Source organism: Brienomyrus brachyistius, chromosome 16, assembly GCF_023856365.1.
Source record: "Brienomyrus brachyistius isolate T26 chromosome 16, BBRACH_0.4, whole genome shotgun sequence".
NCBI lineage: Eukaryota > Metazoa > Chordata > Actinopteri > Osteoglossiformes > Mormyridae > Brienomyrus > Brienomyrus brachyistius.
This window is the reverse complement of record NC_064548.1, coordinates 2,431,102-2,452,500: the sequence shown is the minus strand read 5'-3', so window position 1 is coordinate 2,452,500 and position 21,399 is coordinate 2,431,102. Positions and strand designations below refer to the sequence as shown.

Genomic DNA, 21,399 nt, shown 5'->3' with positions numbered 1-21,399 from the left:
TGGCAGTTGTTACACATTTTACAATTGCAAGAGCGTGGCTACGATCCTTTCCAGCTGTTGGAGTTGGTCAATATTTGCTCTACGTAACCGCCTCAAATGCTTCCTTCTCCATTACTTTCTCTCTCCAGGCCACTGCTGTTCACCTCTGTCATGTTCACTGCCCAACGAGGAGGTAGCTGTGTGGCTTCTAGGAAATCTTCATTATTGAATTGTTTTCTCGAGCAGCACTATTGTAATGCCTGCATGGCATGAGCAAAGACATGTTGTGCGAGTGCCTAGCTGACACTTTTGTTCTTTACATAAAAGGTCAACGTTTACCATGCCTCCAGCAGAGATAAAGGTTGTTCTTGGCAAAAGATTCATCAACATTGAAAAGGTGCTGCTGGGATTTGGACCCAGGATCTCCTGTTTACAAGACAGGTGCTTTAACCAGCTAAGCCACAGCACCCCCTGTTAAGACTTGGGACTCATAGTTCAGGGATTATCCAACTACTTAACTTAGCAGCCTGACAGCAGAAAATGTTCATAACCAAGCTGATAGTGCACTCTTCATTATTTGAGTCAGTCAAGACTCCCCTGCTGCTTCACTCAGTTGATCGTAATGGCGGTAATTCAGATGATGAGAATCTACTGAAATTTCAGACAGATTTCAGTGATCTGCTACTTCAGTAAAGTAAGGAATGGGCCCACGAGCTTTGTGTGGACTATATTTTTTAGAAATCAATGACGTGGTGTACTCACATACTTCGCGCCAGAGGCTCTTGTATTGTAATCAGTCAGCGTGTGCTATGCACAAGGCAGTTTCTGGTAGTGCCATGCTGAGATTCTGACATCAAGCCTCACCTGGAGGAAGTTACATGCTTCTGAGACTTTCTTCCCTCTAAGATTGACTTCAGTGGAAAAAAGGCAGGAACCACACTCTAGGAGGTCTCTTACAGTAGAGTTCAAGGCACTGCTGGGATTTGAACCCAGAATCTCCTGTTTACTAGACAGGCACTTTAACCAACTAAGCCACAGCGCCAGGACACAAGAAAGATTCGGGCCACCACTGCCCTCATCTGGCAGTTGTTACACATTTTACAATTGCAAGAGCGTGGCTACGATCCTTGCCAGCTGTTGGAGTTGGTCAATATTTGCTCTACGTAACCGCCTCAAATGCTTCCTTCTCCATTACTTTCTCTCTCCAGGCCACTGCTGTTCACTTATGTAATTTTCACTGCCCAACGAGGAGGTAGCTGTGTGGCTTCTAGGAAATCTTCATTATTGAATTGTTTTCTCGAGCAGCACTATTGTAATGCCTGCATGGCATGAGCAAAGACATGTTGTGCGAGTGCCTAGCTTACACTTTTGTTCTTTACATAAAAGGTCAACGTTTACCATGCCTCCAGCAGACATAAAGGTTGTTCTTGGCAAAAGATTCATCAACATTGACAAGGTGCTGCTGGGATTTGGACCCAGGATCTCCTGTTTACAAGACAGGTGCTTTAACCAGCTAAGCCACAGCACCCCCTGTTAAGACTTGGGACTCATAGTTCAGGGATTATCCAACTACTAAACTTAGCAGCCTGACAGCAGAAAATGTTCATAACCAAGCTGATTGTACACACTTCATTAGTTGAGTCAGTCAAGACTCCCCTGCTGCTTCACTCAGTTGATCGTAATGGCGGTAATTCAGATGATGAGAATCTACTGAAATTTCAGACAGATTTCAATGATCTGCTACTTCAGTAAAGTGAGGAATGGGCCCACGAGCTTTGTGTGGACTATATTTTTTAGAAATCAATGACGTGGTGTACTCACATACTTCGCGCCAGAGGCTCTTGTATTGTAATCAGTCAGCGTGTGCTATGCACAAGGCAGTTTCTGGTAGTGCCATGCTGAGATTCTGACATCAAGCCTCACCTGGAGGAAGTTACATGCTTCTGAGACTTTCTTCCCTCTAAGATTGACTTCAGTGGAAAAAAGGCAGGAACCACACTCTAGTAGGTCTCTTGCAGTAGAGTTCAAGGCACTGCTGGGATTTGAACCCAGGATCTCCTGTTTACTAGGCAGGCACTTTAACCAACTAAGCCACAGCGCCAGAACAAAAGAAAGACTTGGGCCACCACTGCCCTCATCTGGCAGTTGTTACACATTTTACAATTGCAAGAGCGTGGCTACGATCCTTTCCAGCTGTTGGAGTTGGTCAATATTTGCTCTACGTAACCGCCTCAAATGCTTCCTTCTCCATTACTTTCTCTCTCCAGGCCACTGCTGTTCACCTCTGTCATGTTCACTGCCCAACGAGGAGGTAGCTGTGTGGCTTCTAGGAAATCTTCATTATTGAATTGTTTTCTCGAGCAGCACTATTGTAATGCCTGCATGGCATGAGCAAAGACATGTTGTGCGAGTGCCTAGCTGACACTTTTGTTCTTTACATAAAAGGTCAACGTTTACCATGCCTCCAGCAGAGATAAAGGTTGTTCTTGGCAAAAGATTCATCAACATTGAAAAGGTGCTGCTGGGATTTGGACCCAGGATCTCCTGTTTACAAGACAGGTGCTTTAACCAGCTAAGCCACAGCACCCCCTGTTAAGACTTGGGACTCATAGTTCAGGGATTATCCAACTACTTAACTTAGCAGCCTGACAGCAGAAAATGTTCATAACCAAGCTGATAGTGCACTCTTCATTATTTGAGTCAGTCAAGACTCCCCTGCTGCTTCACTCAGTTGATCGTAATGGCGGTAATTCAGATGATGAGAATCTACTGAAATTTCAGACAGATTTCAGTGATCTGCTACTTCAGTAAAGTAAGGAATGGGCCCACGAGCTTTGTGTGGACTATATTTTTTAGAAATCAATGACGTGGTGTACTCACATACTTCGCGCCAGAGGCTCTTGTATTGTAATCAGTCAGCGTGTGCTATGCACAAGGCAGTTTCTGGTAGTGCCATGCTGAGATTCTGACATCAAGCCTCACCTGGAGGAAGTTACATGCTTCTGAGACTTTCTTCCCTCTAAGATTGACTTCAGTGGAAAAAAGGCAGGAACCACACTCTAGGAGGTCTCTTACAGTAGAGTTCAAGGCACTGCTGGGATTTGAACCCAGGATCTCCTGTTTACTAGACAGGCACTTTAACCAACTAAGCCACAGCGCCAGGACACAAGAAAGATTCGGGGCACCACTGCCCTCATCTGGCAGTTGTTACACATTTTACAATTGCAAGAGCGTGGCTACGATCCTTGCCAGCTGTTGGAGTTGGTCAATATTTGCTCTACGTAACCGCCTCAAATGCTTCCTTCTCCATTACTTTCTCTCTCTAGGCCACTGCTGTTCACCTCTGTCATGTTCACTGCCCAACGAGGAGGTAGCTGTGTGGCTTCTAGGAAATCATTATTGAATTGTTTTCTCGAGCAGCACTATTGTAATGCCCGCATGGCATGAGCAAAGACATGTTGTGCGAGTGCCTAGCTGACACTTTTGTTCTTTACATAAAAGGTCAACGTTTACCATGCCTCCAGCAGACATAAAGGTTGTTCTTGGCAAAAGATTCATCAACATTGACAAGGTGCTGCTGGGATTTGGACCCAGGATCACCTGTTTACAAGACAGGTGCTTTAACCAGCTAAGCCACAGCACCCCCTGTTAAGACTTGGGACTCATAGTTCAGGGATTATCCAACTACTAAACTTAGCAGCCTGACAACAGAAAATGTTCATAACCAAGCTGATTGTACACTCTTCATTAGTTGAGTCAGTCAAGACTCCCCTGCTGCTTCACTCAGTTGATCATAATGGCGGTAATTCAGATGATGAGAATCTACTGAAATTTCAGACAGATTTCAATGATCTGCTACTTCAGTAAAGTGAGGAATGGGCCCACGAGCTTTGTGTGGACTATATTTTTTAGAAATCAATGACGTGGTGTACTCACATACTTCGCGCCAGAGGCTCTTGTATTGTAATCAGTCAGCGTGTGCTATGCACAAGGCAGTTTCTGGTAGTGCCATGCTGAGATTCTGACATCAAGCCTCACCTGGAGGAAGTTACATGCTTCTGAGACTTTCTTCCCTCTAAGATTGACTTCAGTGGAAAAAAGGCAGGAACCACACTCTAGTAGGTCTCTTGCAGTAGAGTTCAAGGCACTGCTGGGATTTGAACCCAGGATCTCCTGTTTACTAGGCAGGCACTTTAACCAACTAAGCCACAGCGCCAGAACACAAGAAAGACTTGGGCCACCACTGCCCTCATCTGGCAGTTGTTACACATTTTACAATTGCAAGAGCGTGGCTACGATCCTTTCCAGCTGTTGGAGTTGGTCAATATTTGCTCTACGTAACCGCCTCAAATGCTTCCTTCTCCATTACTTTCTCTCTCCAGGCCACTGCTGTTCACCTCTGTCATGTTCACTGCCCAACGAGGAGGTAGCTGTGTGGCTTCTAGGAAATCTTCATTATTGAATTGTTTTCTCGAGCAGCACTATTGTAATGCCTGCATGGCATGAGCAAAGACATGTTGTGCGAGTGCCTAGCTGACACTTTTGTTCTTTACATAAAAGGTCAACGTTTACCATGCCTCCAGCAGAGATAAAGGTTGTTCTTGGCAAAAGATTCATCAACATTGAAAAGGTGCTGCTGGGATTTGGACCCAGGATCTCCTGTTTACAAGACAGGTGCTTTAACCAGCTAAGCCACAGCACCCCCTGTTAAGACTTGGGACTCATAGTTCAGGGATTATCCAACTACTTAACTTAGCAGCCTGACAGCAGAAAATGTTCATAACCAAGCTGATAGTGCACTCTTCATTATTTGAGTCAGTCAAGACTCCCCTGCTGCTTCACTCAGTTGATCGTAATGGCGGTAATTCAGATGATGAGAATCTACTGAAATTTCAGACAGATTTCAGTGATCTGCTACTTCAGTAAAGTAAGGAATGGGCCCACGAGCTTTGTGTGGACTATATTTTTTAGAAATCAATGACGTGGTGTACTCACATACTTCGCGCCAGAGGCTCTTGTATTGTAATCAGTCAGCGTGTGCTATGCACAAGGCAGTTTCTGGTAGTGCCATGCTGAGATTCTGACATCAAGCCTCACCTGGAGGAAGTTACATGCTTCTGAGACTTTCTTCCCTCTAAGATTGACTTCAGTGGAAAAAAGGCAGGAACCACACTCTAGGAGGTCTCTTACAGTAGAGTTCAAGGCACTGCTGGGATTTGAACCCAGGATCTCCTGTTTACTAGACAGGCACTTTAACCAACTAAGCCACAGCGCCAGGACACAAGAAAGATTCGGGGCACCACTGCCCTCATCTGGCAGTTGTTACACATTTTACAATTGCAAGAGCGTGGCTACGATCCTTGCCAGCTGTTGGAGTTGGTCAATATTTGCTCTACGTAACCGCCTCAAATGCTTCCTTCTCCATTACTTTCTCTCTCTAGGCCACTGCTGTTCACCTCTGTCATGTTCACTGCCCAACGAGGAGGTAGCTGTGTGGCTTCTAGGAAATCATTATTGAATTGTTTTCTCGAGCAGCACTATTGTAATGCCCGCATGGCATGAGCAAAGACATGTTGTGCGAGTGCCTAGCTGACACTTTTGTTCTTTACATAAAAGGTCAACGTTTACCATGCCTCCAGCAGACATAAAGGTTGTTCTTGGCAAAAGATTCATCAACATTGACAAGGTGCTGCTGGGATTTGGACCCAGGATCACCTGTTTACAAGACAGGTGCTTTAACCAGCTAAGCCACAGCACCCCCTGTTAAGACTTGGGACTCATAGTTCAGGGATTATCCAACTACTAAACTTAGCAGCCTGACAACAGAAAATGTTCATAACCAAGCTGATTGTACACTCTTCATTAGTTGAGTCAGTCAAGACTCCCCTGCTGCTTCACTCAGTTGATCGTAATGGCGGTAATTCAGATGATGAGAATCTACTGAAATTTCAGACAGATTTCAATGATCTGCTACTTCAGTAAAGTGAGGAATGGGCCCACGAGCTTTGTGTGGACTATATTTTTTAGAAATCAATGACGTGGTGTACTCACATACTTCGCGCCAGAGGCTCTTGTATTGTAATCAGTCAGCGTTTGCTATGCACAAGGCAGTGTCTGGTAGTGCCATGCTGAGATTCTGACATCAAGCCTCACCTGGAGGAAGTTACATGCTTCTGAGACTTTCTTCCCTCTAAGATTGACTTCAGTGGAAAAAAGGCAGGAACCACACTCTAGTAGGTCTCTTGCAGTAGAGTTCAAGGCACTGCTGGGATTTGAACCCAGGATCTCCTGTTTACTAGACAGGCACTTTAACCAACTAAGCCACAGCGCCAGAACACAAGAAAGACTTGGGCCACCACTGCCCTCATCTGGCAGTTGTTACACATTTTACAATTGCAAGAGCGTGGCTACGATCCTTTCCAGCTGTTGGAGTTGGTCAATATTTGCTCTACGTAACCGCCTCAAATGCTTCCTTCTCCATTACTTTCTCTCTCCTGGCCACTGCTGTTCACCTCTGTCATGTTCACTGCCCAACGAGGAGGTAGCTGTGTGGCTTCTAGGAAATCTTCATTATTGAATTGTTTTCTCGAGCAGCACTATTGTAATGCCTGCATGGCATGAGCAAAGACATGTTGTGCGAGTGCCTAGCTGACACTTTTGTTCTTTACATAAAAGGTCAACGTTTACCATGCCTCCAGCAGACATAAAGGCTGTTCTTGGCAAAAGATTCATCAACATTGACAAGGTGCTGCTGGGATTTGGACCCAGGATCTCCTGTTTACAAGACAGGTGCTTTAACCAGCTAAGCCACAGCACCCCCTGTTAAGACTTGGGACTCATAGTTCAGGGATTATCCAACTACTAAACTTAGCAGCCTGACAACAGAAGATGTTCATAACCAAGCTGATTGTACACTCTTCATTAGTTGAGTCAGTCAAGACTCCCCTGCTGCTTCACTCAGTTGATCGTAATGGCGGTAATTCAGATGATGAGAATCTACTGAAATTTCAGACAGATTTCAGTGATCTGCTACTTCAGTAAAGTAAGGAATGGGCCCACGAGCTTTGTGTGGACTATATTTTTTAGAAATCAATGACGTGGTGTACTCACATACTTCGCGCCAGAGGCTCTTGTATTGTAATCAGTCAGCGTGTGCTATGCACAAGGCAGTGTCTGGTAGTGCCATGCTGAGATTCTGACATCAAGCCTCACCTGGAGGAAGTTACATGCTTCTGAGACTTTCTTACCTCTAAGATTGACTTCAGTGGAAAAAAGGCAGGAACCACACTCTAGGAGGTCTCTTACAGTAGAGTTCAAGGCACTGCTGGGATTTGAACCCAGGATCTCCTGTTTACTAGACAGGCACTTTAACCAACTAAGCCACAGCGCCAGGAGACAAGAAAGACTTGGGCCACCACTGCCCTCATCTGGCAGTTGTTACACATTTTACAATTTCAAGAGCGTGGCTACGATCCTTGCCAGCTGTTGGAGTTGGTCAATATTTGCTCTACGTAACCGCCTCAAATGCTTCCTTCTCCATTACTTTCTCTCTCCAGGCCACTGCTGTTCACCTCTGTCATGTTCACTGCCCAACAAGGAGGTAGCTGTGTGGCTTCTAGGAAATCATTATTGAATTGTTTTCTCGAGCAGCACTATTGTAATGCCCGCATGGCATGAGCAAAGACATGTTGTGCGAGTGCCTAGCTGACATTTTTGTTCTTTACATAAAAGGTCAACGTTTACCATGCCTCCAGCAGACATAAAGGTTGTTCTTGGCAAAAGATTCATCAACATTGACAAGGTGCTGCTGGGATTTGGACCCAGGATCTCCTGTTTACAAGACAGGTGCTTTAACCAGCTAAGCCACAGCACCCCCTGTTAAGACTTGGGACTCATAGTTCAGGGATTATCCAACTACTAAACTTAGCAGCCTGACAGCAGAAAATGTTCATAACCAAGCTGATTGTACACTCTTCATTAGTTGAGTCAGTCAAGACTCCCCTGCTGCTTCACTCAGTTGATCGTAATGGCGGTAATTCAGATGATGAGAATCTACTGAAATTTCAGACAGATTTCAATGATCTGCTACTTCAGTAAAGTGAGGAATGGGCCCACGAGCTTTGTGTGGACTATATTTTTTAGAAATCAATGACGTGGTGTACTCACATACTTCGCGCCAGAGGCTCTTGTATTGTAATCAGTCAGCGTTTGCTATGCACAAGGCAGTGTCTGGTAGTGCCATGCTGAGATTCTGACATCAAGCCTCACCTGGAGGAAGTTACATGCTTCTGAGACTTTCTTCCCTCTAAGATTGACTTCAGTGGAAAAAAGGCAGGAACCACACTCTAGTAGGTCTCTTGCAGTAGAGTTCAAGGCACTGCTGGAATTTGAACCCAGGATCTCCTGTTTACTAGACAGGCACTTTAACCAACTAAGCCACAGCGCCAGAACACAAGAAAGACTTGGGCCACCACTGCCCTCATCTGGCAGTTGTTACACATTTTACAATTGCAAGAGCGTGGCTACGATCCTTTCCAGCTGTTGGAGTTGGTCAATATTTGCTCTACGTAACCGCCTCAAATGCTTCCTTCTCCATTACTTTCTCTCTCCTGGCCACTGCTGTTCACCTCTGTCATGTTCACTGCCCAACGAGGAGGTAGCTGTGTGGCTTCTAGGAAATCTTCATTATTGAATTGTTTTCTCGAGCAGCACTATTGTAATGCCTGCATGGCATGAGCAAAGACATGTTGTGCGAGTGCCTAGCTGACACTTTTGTTCTTTACATAAAAGGTCAACGTTTACCATGCCTCCAGCAGACATAAAGGTTGTTCTTGGCAAAAGATTCATCAACATTGACAAGGTGCTGCTGGGATTTGGACCCAGGATCTCCTGTTTACAAGACAGGTGCTTTAACCAGCTAAGCCACAGCACCCCCTGTTAAGACTTGGGACTCATAGTTCAGGGATTATCCAACTACTTAACTTAGCAGCCTGACAGCAGAAAATGTTCATAACCAAGCTGATAGTGCACTCTTCATTATTTGAGTCAGTCAAGACTCCCCTGCTGCTTCACTCAGTTGATCGTAATGGCGGTAATTCAGATGATGAGAATCTACTGAAATTTCAGACAGATTTCAATGATCTGCCACTTCAGTAAAGTAAGGAATGGGCCCACGAGCTTTGTGTGGACTATATTTTTTAGAAATCAATGACGTGGTGTACTCACATACTTCGCGCCAGAGGCTCTTGTATTGTAATCAGTCAGCGTGTGCTATGCACAAGGCAGTTTCTGGTAGTGCCATGCTGAGATTCTGACATCAAGCCTCACCTGGAGGAAGTTACATGCTTCTGAGACTTTCTTCCCTCTAAGATTGACTTCAGTGGAAAAAAGGCAGGAACCACACTCTAGTAGGTCTCTTGCAGTAGAGTTCAAGGCACTGCTGGGATTTGAACCCAGGATCTCCTGTTTACTAGACAGGCACTTTAACCAACTAAGCCACAGCGCCAGGACACAAGAAAGACTCGGGCCACCACTGCCCTCATCTGGCAGTTGTTACACATTTTACAATTGCAAGAGCGTGGCTACGATCCTTGCCAGCTGTTGGAGTTGGTCAATATTTGCTCTACGTAACCGCCTCAAATGCTTCCTTCTCCATCACTTTCTCTCTCCAGGCCACTGCTGTTCACCTCTGTCATGTTCACTGCCCAACGAGGAGGTAGCTGTGTGGCTTCTAGGAAATCTTCATTATTGAATTGTTTTCTCGAGCAGCACTATTGTAATGCCTGCATGGCATGAGCAAAGACATGTTGTGCGAGTGCCTAGCTGACACTTTTGTTCTTTACATAAAAGGTCAACGTTTACCATGCCTCCAGCAGACATAAAGGTTGTTCTTGGCAAAAGATTCATCAACATTGACAAGGTGCTGCTGGGATTTGGACCCAGGATCTCCTGTTTACAAGACAGGTGCTTTAACCAGCTAAGCCACAGCACCCCCTGTTAAGACTTGGGACTCATAGTTCAGGGATTATCCAACTACTAAACTTAGCAGCCTGACAGCAGAAAATGTTCATAACCAAGCTGATAGTGCACTCTTCATTATTTGAGTCAGTCAAGACCCCCCTGCTGCTTCACTCAGTTGATCGTAATGGCGGGTATTCAGATGATGAGAATCAACTGAAATTTCAGACAGATTTCAATGATCTGCTACTTCAGTAAAGTAAGGAATAGGCGCACGAGCTTTGTGTGGACTATATTTTTTAGAAATCAATGACGTGGTGTACTCACATACTTCGCGCCAGAGGCTCTTGTATTGAAATCAGTCAGCGTGTCCTATACACAAGGCAGTGTCTGGTAGTGCCATGCTGAGATTCTGACATCAAGCCTCACCTGGAGGAAGTTACATGCTTCTGAGACTTTCTTCCCTCTAAGATTGACTTCAGTGGAAAAAAGGCAGGAACCACACTCTAGTAGGTCTCTTGCAGTAGAGTTCAAGGCACTGCTGGGATTTGAACCCAGGATCTCCTGTTTACTAGACAGGCACTTTAACCAACTAAGCCACAGCGCCAGGACACAAGAAAGACTCGGGCCACCACTGCCCTCATCTGGCAGTTGTTACACATTTTACAATTGCAAGAGCGTGGCTACGATCCTTGCCAGCTGTTGGAGTTGGTCAATATTTGCTCTACGTAACCGCCTCAAATGCTTCCTTCTCCATTACTTTCTCTCTCCAGGCCACTGCTGTTCACCTCTGTCATGTTCACTGCCCAACGAGGAGGTAGCTGTGTGGCTTCTAGGAAATCTTCATTATTGAATTGTTTTCTCGAGCAGCACTATTGTAATGCCTGCATGGCATGAGCAAAGACATGTTGTGCGAGTGCCTAGCTGACACTTTTGTTCTTTACATAAAAGGTCAACGTTTACCATGCCTCCAGCAGACATAAAGGTTGTTCTTGGCAAAAGATTCATCAACATTGACAAGGTGCTGCTGGGATTTGGACCCAGGATCTCCTGTTTACAAGACAGGTGCTTTAACCAGCTAAGCCACAGCACCCCCTGTTAAGACTTGGGACTCATAGTTCAGGGATTATCCAACTGCTAAACTTAGCAGCCTGACAGCAGAAAATGTTCATAACCAAGCTGATAGTGCACTCTTCATTATTTGAGTCAGTCAAGACCCCCCTGCTGCTTCACTCAGTTGATCGTAATGGCGGGTATTCAGATGATGAGAATCTACTGAAATTTCAGACAGATTTCAATGATCTGCTACTTCAGTAAAGTAAGGAATAGGCCCACGAGCTTTGTGTGGACTATATTTTTTAGAAATCAATGACGTGGTGTACCCACATACTTCGCGCCAGAGGCTCTTGTATTGTAATCAGTCAGCGTGTGCTATGCACAAGGCAGTGTCTGGTAGTGCCATGCTGAGATTCTGACATCAAGCCTCACCTGGAGGAAGTTACATGCTTCTGAGACTTTCTTCCCTCTAAGATTGATTTCAGTGGAAAAAAGGCAGGAACCACACTCTAGTAGGTCTTTTACAGTAGAGTTCAAGGCACTGCTGGGATTTAAACCCAGGATCTCCTGTTTACTAGACAGGCACTTTAACCAACTAAGCCACAGCGCCAGGACACAAGAAAGACTCGGGCCACCACTGCCCTCATCTGGCAGTTGTTACACATTTTACAATTGCAAGAGCGTGGCTACGATCCTTGCCAGCTGTTGGAGTTGGTCAATATTTGCTCTACGTAACCGCCTCAAATGCTTCCTTCTCCATTACTTTCTCTCTCCAGGCCACTGCTGTTCACCTCTGTCATGTTCACTGCCCAACGAGGAGGTAGCTGTGTGGCTTCTAGGAAATCTTCATTATTGAATTGTTTTCTCGAGCAGCACTATTGTAATGCCTGCATGGCATGAGCAAAGACATGTTGTGCGAGTGCCTAGCTGACACTTTTGTTCTTTACATAAAAGGTCAACGTTTAACATGCCTTCAGCAGACATAAAGGTTGTTCTTGGCAAAAGATTCATCAACATTGACAAGGTGCTGCTGGGATTTGGACCCAGGATCTCCTGTTTACAAGACAGGTGCTTTAACCAGCTAAGCCACAGCACCCCCTGTTAAGACTTGGGACTCATAGTTCAGGGATTATCCAACTGCTAAACTTAGCAGCCTGACAGCAGAAAATGTTCATAACCAAGCTGATAGTGCACTCTTCATTATTTGAGTCAGTCAAGACCCCCCTGCTGCTTCACTCAGTTGATCGTAATGGCGGGTATTCAGATGATGAGAATCTACTGAAATTTCAGACAGATTTCAATGATCTGCTACTTCAGTAAAGTAAGGAATAGGCCCACGAGCTTTGTGTGGACTATATTTTTTAGAAATCAATGACGTGGTGTACCCACATACTTCGCGCCAGAGGCTCTTGTATTGTAATCAGTCAGCGTGTGCTATTCACAAGGCAGTGTCTGGTAGTGCCATGCTGAGATTCTGACATCAAGCCTCACCTGGAGGAAGTTACATGCTTCTGAGACTTTCTTCCCTCTAAGATTGACTTCAGTGGAAAAAAGGCAGGAACCACACTCTAGTAGGTCTTTTACAGTAGAGTTCAAGGCACTGCTGGGATTTAAACCCAGGATCTCCTGTTTACTAGACAGGCACTTTAACCAACTAAGCCACAGCGCCAGGACACAAGAAAGACTCGGGCCACCACTGCCCTCATCTGCCAGTAGTTACACATTTTACAATTGCAAGAGCGTGGCTACGATCCTTTCCAGCTGTTGGAGTTGGTCAATATTTGCTCTACGTAACCGCCTCAAATGCTTCCTTCTCCATCACTTTCTCTCTCCAGGCCACTGCTGTTCACCTCTGTCATGTTCACTGCCCAACGAGGAGGTAGCTGTGTGGCTTCTAGGAAATCTTCATTATTGAATTATTTTCTCGAGCAGCACTATTGTAATGCCTGCATGGCATGAGCAAAGACATGTTGTGCGAGTGCCTAGCTGACACTTTTGTTCTTTACATAAAAGGTCAACGTTTACCATGCCTCCAGCAGACATAAAGGTTGTTCTTGGCAAAAGATTCATCAACATTGACAAGGTGCTGCTGGGATTTGGACCCAGGATCTCCTGTTTACAAGACAGGTGCTTTAACCAGCTAAGCCACAGCACCCCCTGTTAAGACTTGGGACTCATAGTTCAGGGATTATCCAACTACTAAACTTAGCAGCCTGACAGCAGAAAATGTTCATAACCAAGCTGATAGTGCACTCTTCATTATTTGAGTCAGTCAAGACCCCCCTGCTGCTTCACTCAGTTGATCGTAATGGCGGGTATTCAGATGATGAGAATCTACTGAAATTTCAGACAGATTTCAATGATCTGCTACTTCAGTAAAGTAAGGAATAGGCCCACGAGCTTTGTGTGGACTATATTTTTTAGAAATCAATGACGTGGTGTACTCACATACTTCGCGCCAGAGGCTCTTGTATTGTAATCAGTCAGCGTGTGCTATGCACAAGGCAGTGTCTGGTAGTGCCATGCTGAGATTCTGACATCAAGCCTCACCTGGAGGAAGTTACATGCTTCTGAGACTTTCTTCCCTCTAAGATTGACTTCAGTGGAAAAAAGGCAGGAACCACACTCTAGTAGGTCTCTTGCAGTAGATTTCAAGGCACTGCTGGGATTTGAACCCAGGATCTCCTGTTTACTAGACAGGCACTTTAACCAACTAAGCCACAGCGCCAGGACACAAGAAAGACTCGGGCCACCACTGCCCTCATCTGGCAGTTGTTACACATTTTACAATTGCAAGAGCGTGGCTACGATCCTTGCCAGCTGTTGGAGTTGGTCAATATTTGCTCTACGTAACCGCCTCAAATGCTTCCTTCTCCATTACTTTCTCTCTCCAGGCCACTGCTGTTCACCTCTGTCATGTTCACTGCCCAACGAGGAGGTAGCTGTGTGGCTTCTAGGAAATCTTCATTATTGAATTGTTTTCTCGAGCAGCACTATTGTAATGCCTGCATGGCATGAGCAAAGACATGTTGTGCGAGTGCCTAGCTGACACTTTTGTTCTTTACATAAAAGGTCAACGTTTACCATGCCTCCAGCAGACATAAAGGTTGTTCTTGACAAAAGATTCATCAACATTGACAAGGTGCTGCTGGGATTTGGACCCAGGATCTCCTGTTTACAAGACAGGTGCTTTAACCAGCTAAGCCACAGCACCCCCTGTTAAGACTTGGGACTCATAGTTCAGGGATTATCCAACTACTAAACTTAGCAGCCTGACAGCAGAAAATGTTCATAACCAAGCTGATAGTGCACTCTTCATTATTTGAGTCAGTCAAGACCCCCCTGCTGCTTCACTCAGTTGATCGTAATGGCGGGTATTCAGATGATGAGAATCTACTGAAATTTCAGACAGATTTCAGTGATCTGCTACTTCAGGAAAGTAAGGAATAGGCCCACGAGCTTTGTGTGGACTATATTTTTTAGAAATCAATGACGTGGTGTACTCAGATACTTCGCGCCAGAGGCTCTTGTATTGTAATCAGTCAGCGTGTGCTATGCACAAGGCAGTGTCTGGTAGTGCCATGCTGAGATTCTGACATCAAGCCTCACCTGGAGGAAGTTACATGCTTCTGAGACTTTCTTCCCTCTAAGATTGACTTCAGTGGAAAAAAGGCAGGAACCACACTCTAGTAGGTCTTTAACAGTAGAGTTCAAGGCACTGCTGGGGTTTAAACCCAGGATCTCCTGTTTACTAGACAGGCACTTTAACCAACTAAGCCACAGCGCCAGGACACAAGAAAGACTCGGGCCACCACTGCCCTCATCTGGCAGTTGTTACACATTTTACAATTGCAAGAGCGTGGCTACGATCCTTGCCAGCTGTTGGAGTTGGTCAATATTTGCTCTACGTAACCGCCTCAAATGCTTCCTTCTCCATTACTTTCTCTCTCCAGGCCACTGCTGTTCACCTCTGTCATGTTCACTGCCCAACGAGGAGGTAGCTGTGTGGCTTCTAGGAAATCTTCATCATTGAATTGTTTTCTCGATCAGCACTATTGTAATGCCTGCATGGCATGAGCAAAGACATGTTGTGCGAGTGCCTAGCTGACACTTTTGTTCTTTACATAAAAGGTCAACGTTTACCATGCCTCCAGCAGACATAAAGGTTGTTCTTGGCAAAAGATTCATCAACATTGACAAGGTGCTGCTGGGATTTGGACCCAGGATCTCCTGTTTACAAGACAGGTGCTTTAACCAGCTAAGCCACAGCACCCCCTGTTAAGACTTGGGACTCATAGTTCAGGGATTATCCAACTACTAAACTTAGCAGCCTGACAGCAGAAAATGTTCATAACCAAGCTGATAGTGCACTCTTCATTATTTGAGTCAGTCAAGACCCCCCTGCTGCTTCACTCAGTTGATCGTAATGGCGGGTATTCAGATGATGAGAATCTACTGAAATTTCAGACAGATTTCAGTGATCTGCTACTTCAAGAAAGTAAGGAATAGGCCCACGAGCTTTGTGTGGACTATATTTTTTAGAAATCAATGACGTGGTGTACTCAGATACTTCGCGCCAGAGGCTCTTGTATTGTAATCAGTCAGCGTGTGCTATGCACAAGGCAGTGTCTGGTAGTGCCATGCTGAGATTCTGACATCAAGCCTCACCTGGAGGAAGTTACATGCTTCTGAGACTTTCTTCCCTCTAAGATTGACTTCAGTGGAAAAAAGGCAGGAACCACACTCTAGTAGGTCTCTTGCAGTAGATTTCAAGGCACTGCTGGGATTTGAACCCAGGATCTCCTGTTTACTAGACAGGCACTTTAACCAACTAAGCCACAGCGCCAGGACACAAGAAAGACTCGGGCCACCACTGCCCTCATCTGGCAGTTGTTACACATTTTACAATTGCAAGAGCGTGGCTACGATCCTTGCCAGCTGTTGGAGTTGGTCAATATTTGCTCTACGTAACCGCCTCAAATGCTTCCTTCTCCATTACTTTCTCTCTCCAGGCCACTGCTGTTCACCTCTGTCATGTTCACTGCCCAACGAGGAGGTAGCTGTGTGGCTTCTAGGAAATCTTCATTATTGAATTGTTTTCTCGAGCAGCACTATTGTAATGCCTGCATGGCATGAGCAAAGACATGTTGTGCGAGTGCCTAGCTGACACTTTTGTTCTTTACATAAAAGGTCAACGTTTACCATGCCTCCAGCAGACATAAAGGTTGTTCTTGGCAAAAGATTCATCAACATTGACAAGGTGCTGCTGGGATTTGGACCCAGGATCTCCTGTTTACAAGACAGGTGCTTTAACCAGCTAAGCCACAGCACCCCCTGTTAAGACTTGGGACTCATAGTTCAGGGATTATCCAACTGCTAAACTTAGCAGCCTGACAGCAGAAAATGTTCATAACCAAGCTGATAGTGCACTCTTCATTATTTGAGTCAGTCAAGACCCACCTGCTGCTTCACTCAGTTGATCGTAATGGCGGGTATTCAGATGATGAGAATCTACTGAAATTTCAGACAGATTTCAATGATCTGCTACTTCAGTAAAGTAAGGAATAGGCCCACGAGCTTTGTGTGGACTATATTTTTTAGAAATCAATGACGTGGTGTACCCACATACTTCGCGCCAGAGGCTCTTGTATTGTAATCAGTCAGCGTGTGCTATGCACAAGGCAGTGTCTGGTAGTGCCATGCTGAGATTCTGACATCAAGCCTCACCTGGAGGAAGTTACATGCTTCTGAGACTTTCTTCCCTCTAAGATTGACTTCAGTGGAAAAAAGGCAGGAACCACACTCTAGTAGGTCTTTAACAGTAGAGTTCAAGGCACTGCTGGGGTTTAAACCCAGGATCTCCTGTTTACTAGACAGGCACTTTAACCAACTAAGCCACAGCGCCAGGACACAAGAAAGACACGGGCCACCACTGCCCTCATCTGGCAGTTGTTACACATTTTACAATTGCAAGAGCGTGGCTACGATCCTTGCCAGCTGTTGGAGTTGGTCAATATTTGCTCTACGTAACCGCCTCAAATGCTTCCTTCTCCATTACTTTCTCTCTCCAGGCCACTGCTGTTCACCTCTGTCATGTTCACTGCCCAACGAGGAGGTAGCTGTGTGGCTTCTAGGAAATCTTCATCATTGAATTGTTTTCTCGCTCAGCACTATTGTAATGCCTGCATGGCATGAGCAAAGACATGTTGTGCGAGTGCCTAGCTGACACTTTTGTTCTTTACATAAAAGGTCAACGTTTACCATGCCTCCAGCAGACATAAAGGTTGTTCTTGGCAAAAGATTCATCAACATTGACAAGGTGCTGCTGGGATTTGGACCCAGGATCTCCTGTTTACAAGACAGGTGCTTTAACCAGCTAAGCCACAGCACCCCCTGTTAAGACTTGGGACTCATAGTTCAGGGATTATCCAACTACTAAACTTAGCAGCCTGACAGCAGAAAATGTTCATAACCAAGCTGATAGTGCACTCTTCATTATTTGAGTCAGTCAAGACCCCCCTGCTGCTTCACTCAGTTGATCGTAATGGCGGGTATTCAGATGATGAGAATCTACTGAAATTTCAGACAGATTTCAGTGATCTGCTACTTCAGGAAAGTAAGGAATAGGCCCACGAGCTTTGTGTGGACTATATTTTTTAGAAATCAATGACGTGGTGTACTCAGATACTTCGCGCCAGAGGCTCTTGTATTGTAATCAGTCAGCGTGTGCTATGCACAAGGCAGTGTCTGGTAGTGCCATGCTGAGATTCTGACATCAAGCCTCACCTGGAGGAAGTTACATGCTTCTGAGACTTTCTTCCCTCTAAGATTGACTTCAGTGGAAAAAAGGCAGGAACCACACTCTAGTAGGTCTCTTGCAGTAGAGTTCAAGGCACTGCTGGGATTTGAACCCAGGATCTCCTGTTTACTAGACAGGCACTTTAACCAACTAAGCCACAGCGCCAGGACACAAGAAAGACTCGGGCCACCACTGCCCTCATCTGGCAGTTGTTACACATTTTACAATTGCAAGAGCGTGGCTACGATCCTTGCCAGCTGTTGGAGTTGGTCAATATTTGCTCTACGTAACCACCTCAAATGCTTCCTTCTCCATTACTTTCTCTCTCCAGGCCACTGCTGTTCACCTCTGTCATGTTCACTGCCCAACGAGGAGGTAGCTGTGTGGCTTCTAGGAAATCTTCATTATTGAATTGTTTTCTCGAGCAGCACTATTGTAATGCCTGCATGGCATGAGCAAAGACATGTTGTGCGAGTGCCTAGCTGACACTTTTGTTCTTTACATAAAAGGTCAACGTTTACCATGCCTCCAGCAGACATAAAGGTTGTTCTTGGCAAAAGATTCATCAACATTGACAAGGTGCTGCTGGGATTTGGACCCAGGATCTCCTGTTTACAAGACAGGTGCTTTAACCAGCTAAGCCACAGCACCCCCTGTTAAGACTTGGGACTCATAGTTCAGGGATTATCCAACTACTAAACTTAGCAGCCTGACAGCAGAAAATGTTCATAACCAAGCTGATTGTACACTCTTCATTAGTTGAGTCAGTCAAGACTCCCCTGCTGCTTCACTCAGTTGATCGTAATGGCGGTAATTCAGATGATGAGAATCTACTGAAATTTCAGACAGATTTCAATGATCTGCTACTTCAGTAAAGTAAGGAATAGGCCCACGAGCTTTGTCTGGACTATATTTTTTAGAAATCAATGACGTGGTGTACTCAGATACTTCGCGCCAGAGGCTCTTGTATTGTAATCAGTCAGCGTGTGCTATGCACAAGGCAGTGTCTGGTAGTGCCATGCTGAGATTCTGACATCAAGCCTCACCTGGAGGAAGTTACATGCTTCTGAGACTTTCTTCCCTCTAAGATTGACTTCAGTGGAAAAAAGGCAGGAACCACACTCTAGTAGGTCTCTTACAGTAGAGTTCAAGGCACTGCTGGGATTTGAACCCAGGATCTCCTGTTTACTAGACAGGCACTTCAACTAAGCCACAGCGCCAGGACACAAGAAAGGCTCGGGCCACCACTGCCCTCATCTGGCAGTTGTTAGACATTTTACAATTGCAAGAGCGTGGCTACGATCCTTGCCAGCTGTTGGAGTTGGTCAATATTTGCTCTACGTAACCGCCTCAAATGCTTCCTTCTCCATTACTTTCTCTCTCCAGGCCACTGCTGTTCACCTCTGTCATGTTCACTGCCCAACGAGGAGGTAGCTGTGTGGCTTCTAGGAAATCTTCATTATTGAATTGTTTTCTCGAGCAGCACTATTGTAATGCCTGCATGGCATGAGCAAAGACATGTTGTGCGAGTGCCTAGCTGACACTTTTGTTCTTTACATAAAAGGTCAACGTTTACCATGCCTCCAGCAGACATAAAGGTTGTTCTTGGCAAAAGATTCATCAACATTGACAAGGTGCTGCTGGGATTTGGACCCAGGATCTCCTGTTTACAAGACAGGTGCTTTAACCAGCTAAGCCACAGCACCCCCTGTTAAGACTTGGGACTCATAGTTCAGGGATTATCCAACTACTAAACTTAGCAGCCTGACAGCAGAAAATGTTCATAACCAAGCTGATTGTACACTCTTCATTAGTTGAGTCAGTCAAGACTCCCCTGCTGCTTCACTCAGTTGATCGTAATGGCGGTAATTCAGATGATGAGAATCTACTGAAATTTCAGACAGATTTCAATGATCTGCTACTTCAGTAAAGTAAGGAATAGGCGCACGAGCTTTGTGTGGACTATATTTTTTAGAAATCAATGACGTGGTGTACTCACATACTTCGCGCCAGAGGCTCTTGTATTGAAATCAGTCAGCGTGTGCTATGCACAAGGCAGTGTCTGGTAGTGCCATGCTGAGATTCTGACATCAAGCCTCACCTGGAGGAAGTTACATGCTTCTGAGACTTTCTTCCCTCTAAGATTGACTTCAGTGGAAAAAAGGCAGGAACCACACTCTAGTAGGTCTCTTACAGTAGAGTTCAAGGCACTGCTGGGATTTGAACCCAGGATCTCCTGTTTACTAGACAGGCACTTTAACCAACTAAGCCACAGCGCCAGGACACAAGAAAGACTCGGGCCACCACTGCCCTCATCTGGCAGTTGTTAGACATTTTACAATTGCAAGAGCGTGGCTACGATCCTTGCCAGCTGTTGGAGTTGGTCAATATTTGCTCTACGTAACCGCCTCAAATGCTTCCTTCTCCATTACTTTCTCTCTCCAGGCCACTGCTGTTCACCTCTGTCATGTTCACTGCCCAACGAGGAGGTAGCTGTGTGGCTTCTAGGAAATCTTCATTATTGAATTGTTTTCTCGAGCAGCACTATTGTAATGCCTGCATGGCATGAGCAAAGACATGTTGTGCGAGTGCCTAGCTGACACTTTTGTTCTTTACATAAAAGGTCAACGTTTACCATGCCTCCAGCAGACATAAAGGTTGTTCTTGGCAAAAGATTCATCAACATTGACAAGGTGCTGCTGGGATTTGGACCCAGGATCTCCTGTTTACAAGACAGGTGCTTTAACCAGCTAAGCCACAGCACCCCCTGTTAAGACTTGGGACTCATAGTTCAGGGATTATCCAACTACTAAACTTAGCAGCCTGACAGCAGAAAATGTTCATAACCAAGCTGATAGTGCACTCTTCATTAGTTGAGTCAGTCAAGACTCCCCTGCTGCTTCACTCAGTTGATCGTAATGGCGGTAATTCAGATGATGAGAATCTACTGAAATTTCAGACAGATTTCAGTGATCTGCTACTTCAGGAAAGTAAGGAATGGGCCCACGAGCTTTGTGTGGACTATATTTTTTAGAAATCAATGACGTGGTGTACTCAGATACTTCGCGCCAGAGGCTCTTGTATTGTAATCAGTCAGTGTGTGCTATGCACAAGGCAGTGTCTGGTAGTGCCATGCTGAGATTCTGACATCAAACCTCACCTGGAGGAAGTTACATGCTTCTGAGACTTTCTTCCCTCTAAGATTGACTTCAGTGGAAAAAAGGCAGGAACCACACTCTAGTAGGTCTCTTACAGTAGAGTTCAAGGCACTGCTGGGATTTGAACCCAGGATCTCCTGTTTACTAGACAGGCACTTTAACCAACTAAGCCACAGCGCCAGGACACAAGAAAAACTCGGGCCACCACTGCCCTCATCTGGCAGTTGTTACACATTTTACAATTGCAAGAGCGTGGCTACGATCCTTGCCAGCTGTTGGAGTTGGTCAATATTTGCTCTACGTAACCGCCTCAAATGCTTCCTTCTCCATTACTTTCTCTCTCCAGGCCACTGCTGTTCACCTCTGTCATGTTCACTGCCCAACGAGGAGGTAGCTGTGTGGCTTCTAGGAAATCTTCATTATTGAATTGTTTTCTCGAGCAGCACTATT

The 21,399-nt window shown here is 45.4% G+C and overlaps 1 protein-coding gene and 40 non-coding genes across 42 annotated transcripts in view; all 41 read right to left on the bottom strand.

The window, feature by feature from the left end:
- igsf3 (immunoglobulin superfamily, member 3) overlaps positions 1-21,399 on the bottom strand; it is a 220,961-nt gene that overhangs the window by 41,017 nt on the left and 158,545 nt on the right. The window lies entirely within an intron of this gene.
- trnat-ugu (transfer RNA threonine (anticodon UGU)) lies at positions 375-448 on the bottom strand. The gene has a single exon. It is a non-coding gene; the product is annotated as a tRNA-Thr (tRNA).
- trnat-agu (transfer RNA threonine (anticodon AGU)) lies at positions 948-1,021 on the bottom strand. The gene has a single exon. It is a non-coding gene; the product is annotated as a tRNA-Thr (tRNA).
- trnat-ugu (transfer RNA threonine (anticodon UGU)) lies at positions 1,434-1,507 on the bottom strand. The gene has a single exon. It is a non-coding gene; the product is annotated as a tRNA-Thr (tRNA).
- On the bottom strand, positions 2,007-2,080 carry trnat-agu (transfer RNA threonine (anticodon AGU)). Its single transcript has one exon. It is a non-coding gene; the product is annotated as a tRNA-Thr (tRNA).
- Positions 2,493-2,566, bottom strand: trnat-ugu (transfer RNA threonine (anticodon UGU)). Its single transcript has one exon. It is a non-coding gene; the product is annotated as a tRNA-Thr (tRNA).
- trnat-agu (transfer RNA threonine (anticodon AGU)) lies at positions 3,066-3,139 on the bottom strand. Its single transcript has one exon. It is a non-coding gene; the product is annotated as a tRNA-Thr (tRNA).
- Positions 3,549-3,622, bottom strand: trnat-ugu (transfer RNA threonine (anticodon UGU)). Its single transcript has one exon. It is a non-coding gene; the product is annotated as a tRNA-Thr (tRNA).
- On the bottom strand, positions 4,122-4,195 carry trnat-agu (transfer RNA threonine (anticodon AGU)). Its single transcript has one exon. It is a non-coding gene; the product is annotated as a tRNA-Thr (tRNA).
- Positions 4,608-4,681, bottom strand: trnat-ugu (transfer RNA threonine (anticodon UGU)). Its single transcript has one exon. It is a non-coding gene; the product is annotated as a tRNA-Thr (tRNA).
- trnat-agu (transfer RNA threonine (anticodon AGU)) lies at positions 5,181-5,254 on the bottom strand. The gene has a single exon. It is a non-coding gene; the product is annotated as a tRNA-Thr (tRNA).
- On the bottom strand, positions 5,664-5,737 carry trnat-ugu (transfer RNA threonine (anticodon UGU)). The gene has a single exon. It is a non-coding gene; the product is annotated as a tRNA-Thr (tRNA).
- On the bottom strand, positions 6,237-6,310 carry trnat-agu (transfer RNA threonine (anticodon AGU)). Its single transcript has one exon. It is a non-coding gene; the product is annotated as a tRNA-Thr (tRNA).
- On the bottom strand, positions 6,723-6,796 carry trnat-ugu (transfer RNA threonine (anticodon UGU)). The gene has a single exon. It is a non-coding gene; the product is annotated as a tRNA-Thr (tRNA).
- trnat-agu (transfer RNA threonine (anticodon AGU)) lies at positions 7,296-7,369 on the bottom strand. Its single transcript has one exon. It is a non-coding gene; the product is annotated as a tRNA-Thr (tRNA).
- On the bottom strand, positions 7,779-7,852 carry trnat-ugu (transfer RNA threonine (anticodon UGU)). Its single transcript has one exon. It is a non-coding gene; the product is annotated as a tRNA-Thr (tRNA).
- Positions 8,352-8,425, bottom strand: trnat-agu (transfer RNA threonine (anticodon AGU)). Its single transcript has one exon. It is a non-coding gene; the product is annotated as a tRNA-Thr (tRNA).
- Positions 8,838-8,911, bottom strand: trnat-ugu (transfer RNA threonine (anticodon UGU)). Its single transcript has one exon. It is a non-coding gene; the product is annotated as a tRNA-Thr (tRNA).
- On the bottom strand, positions 9,411-9,484 carry trnat-agu (transfer RNA threonine (anticodon AGU)). Its single transcript has one exon. It is a non-coding gene; the product is annotated as a tRNA-Thr (tRNA).
- Positions 9,897-9,970, bottom strand: trnat-ugu (transfer RNA threonine (anticodon UGU)). Its single transcript has one exon. It is a non-coding gene; the product is annotated as a tRNA-Thr (tRNA).
- Positions 10,470-10,543, bottom strand: trnat-agu (transfer RNA threonine (anticodon AGU)). The gene has a single exon. It is a non-coding gene; the product is annotated as a tRNA-Thr (tRNA).
- On the bottom strand, positions 10,956-11,029 carry trnat-ugu (transfer RNA threonine (anticodon UGU)). The gene has a single exon. It is a non-coding gene; the product is annotated as a tRNA-Thr (tRNA).
- trnat-agu (transfer RNA threonine (anticodon AGU)) lies at positions 11,529-11,602 on the bottom strand. The gene has a single exon. It is a non-coding gene; the product is annotated as a tRNA-Thr (tRNA).
- trnat-ugu (transfer RNA threonine (anticodon UGU)) lies at positions 12,015-12,088 on the bottom strand. The gene has a single exon. It is a non-coding gene; the product is annotated as a tRNA-Thr (tRNA).
- trnat-agu (transfer RNA threonine (anticodon AGU)) lies at positions 12,588-12,661 on the bottom strand. The gene has a single exon. It is a non-coding gene; the product is annotated as a tRNA-Thr (tRNA).
- On the bottom strand, positions 13,074-13,147 carry trnat-ugu (transfer RNA threonine (anticodon UGU)). The gene has a single exon. It is a non-coding gene; the product is annotated as a tRNA-Thr (tRNA).
- Positions 13,647-13,720, bottom strand: trnat-agu (transfer RNA threonine (anticodon AGU)). Its single transcript has one exon. It is a non-coding gene; the product is annotated as a tRNA-Thr (tRNA).
- trnat-ugu (transfer RNA threonine (anticodon UGU)) lies at positions 14,133-14,206 on the bottom strand. The gene has a single exon. It is a non-coding gene; the product is annotated as a tRNA-Thr (tRNA).
- trnat-agu (transfer RNA threonine (anticodon AGU)) lies at positions 14,706-14,779 on the bottom strand. Its single transcript has one exon. It is a non-coding gene; the product is annotated as a tRNA-Thr (tRNA).
- trnat-ugu (transfer RNA threonine (anticodon UGU)) lies at positions 15,192-15,265 on the bottom strand. The gene has a single exon. It is a non-coding gene; the product is annotated as a tRNA-Thr (tRNA).
- Positions 15,765-15,838, bottom strand: trnat-agu (transfer RNA threonine (anticodon AGU)). The gene has a single exon. It is a non-coding gene; the product is annotated as a tRNA-Thr (tRNA).
- trnat-ugu (transfer RNA threonine (anticodon UGU)) lies at positions 16,251-16,324 on the bottom strand. The gene has a single exon. It is a non-coding gene; the product is annotated as a tRNA-Thr (tRNA).
- On the bottom strand, positions 16,824-16,897 carry trnat-agu (transfer RNA threonine (anticodon AGU)). The gene has a single exon. It is a non-coding gene; the product is annotated as a tRNA-Thr (tRNA).
- trnat-ugu (transfer RNA threonine (anticodon UGU)) lies at positions 17,310-17,383 on the bottom strand. Its single transcript has one exon. It is a non-coding gene; the product is annotated as a tRNA-Thr (tRNA).
- On the bottom strand, positions 17,883-17,956 carry trnat-agu (transfer RNA threonine (anticodon AGU)). The gene has a single exon. It is a non-coding gene; the product is annotated as a tRNA-Thr (tRNA).
- On the bottom strand, positions 18,369-18,442 carry trnat-ugu (transfer RNA threonine (anticodon UGU)). The gene has a single exon. It is a non-coding gene; the product is annotated as a tRNA-Thr (tRNA).
- trnat-agu (transfer RNA threonine (anticodon AGU)) lies at positions 18,942-19,011 on the bottom strand. Its single transcript has one exon. It is a non-coding gene; the product is annotated as a tRNA-Thr (tRNA).
- On the bottom strand, positions 19,424-19,497 carry trnat-ugu (transfer RNA threonine (anticodon UGU)). The gene has a single exon. It is a non-coding gene; the product is annotated as a tRNA-Thr (tRNA).
- On the bottom strand, positions 19,997-20,070 carry trnat-agu (transfer RNA threonine (anticodon AGU)). Its single transcript has one exon. It is a non-coding gene; the product is annotated as a tRNA-Thr (tRNA).
- On the bottom strand, positions 20,483-20,556 carry trnat-ugu (transfer RNA threonine (anticodon UGU)). The gene has a single exon. It is a non-coding gene; the product is annotated as a tRNA-Thr (tRNA).
- On the bottom strand, positions 21,056-21,129 carry trnat-agu (transfer RNA threonine (anticodon AGU)). Its single transcript has one exon. It is a non-coding gene; the product is annotated as a tRNA-Thr (tRNA).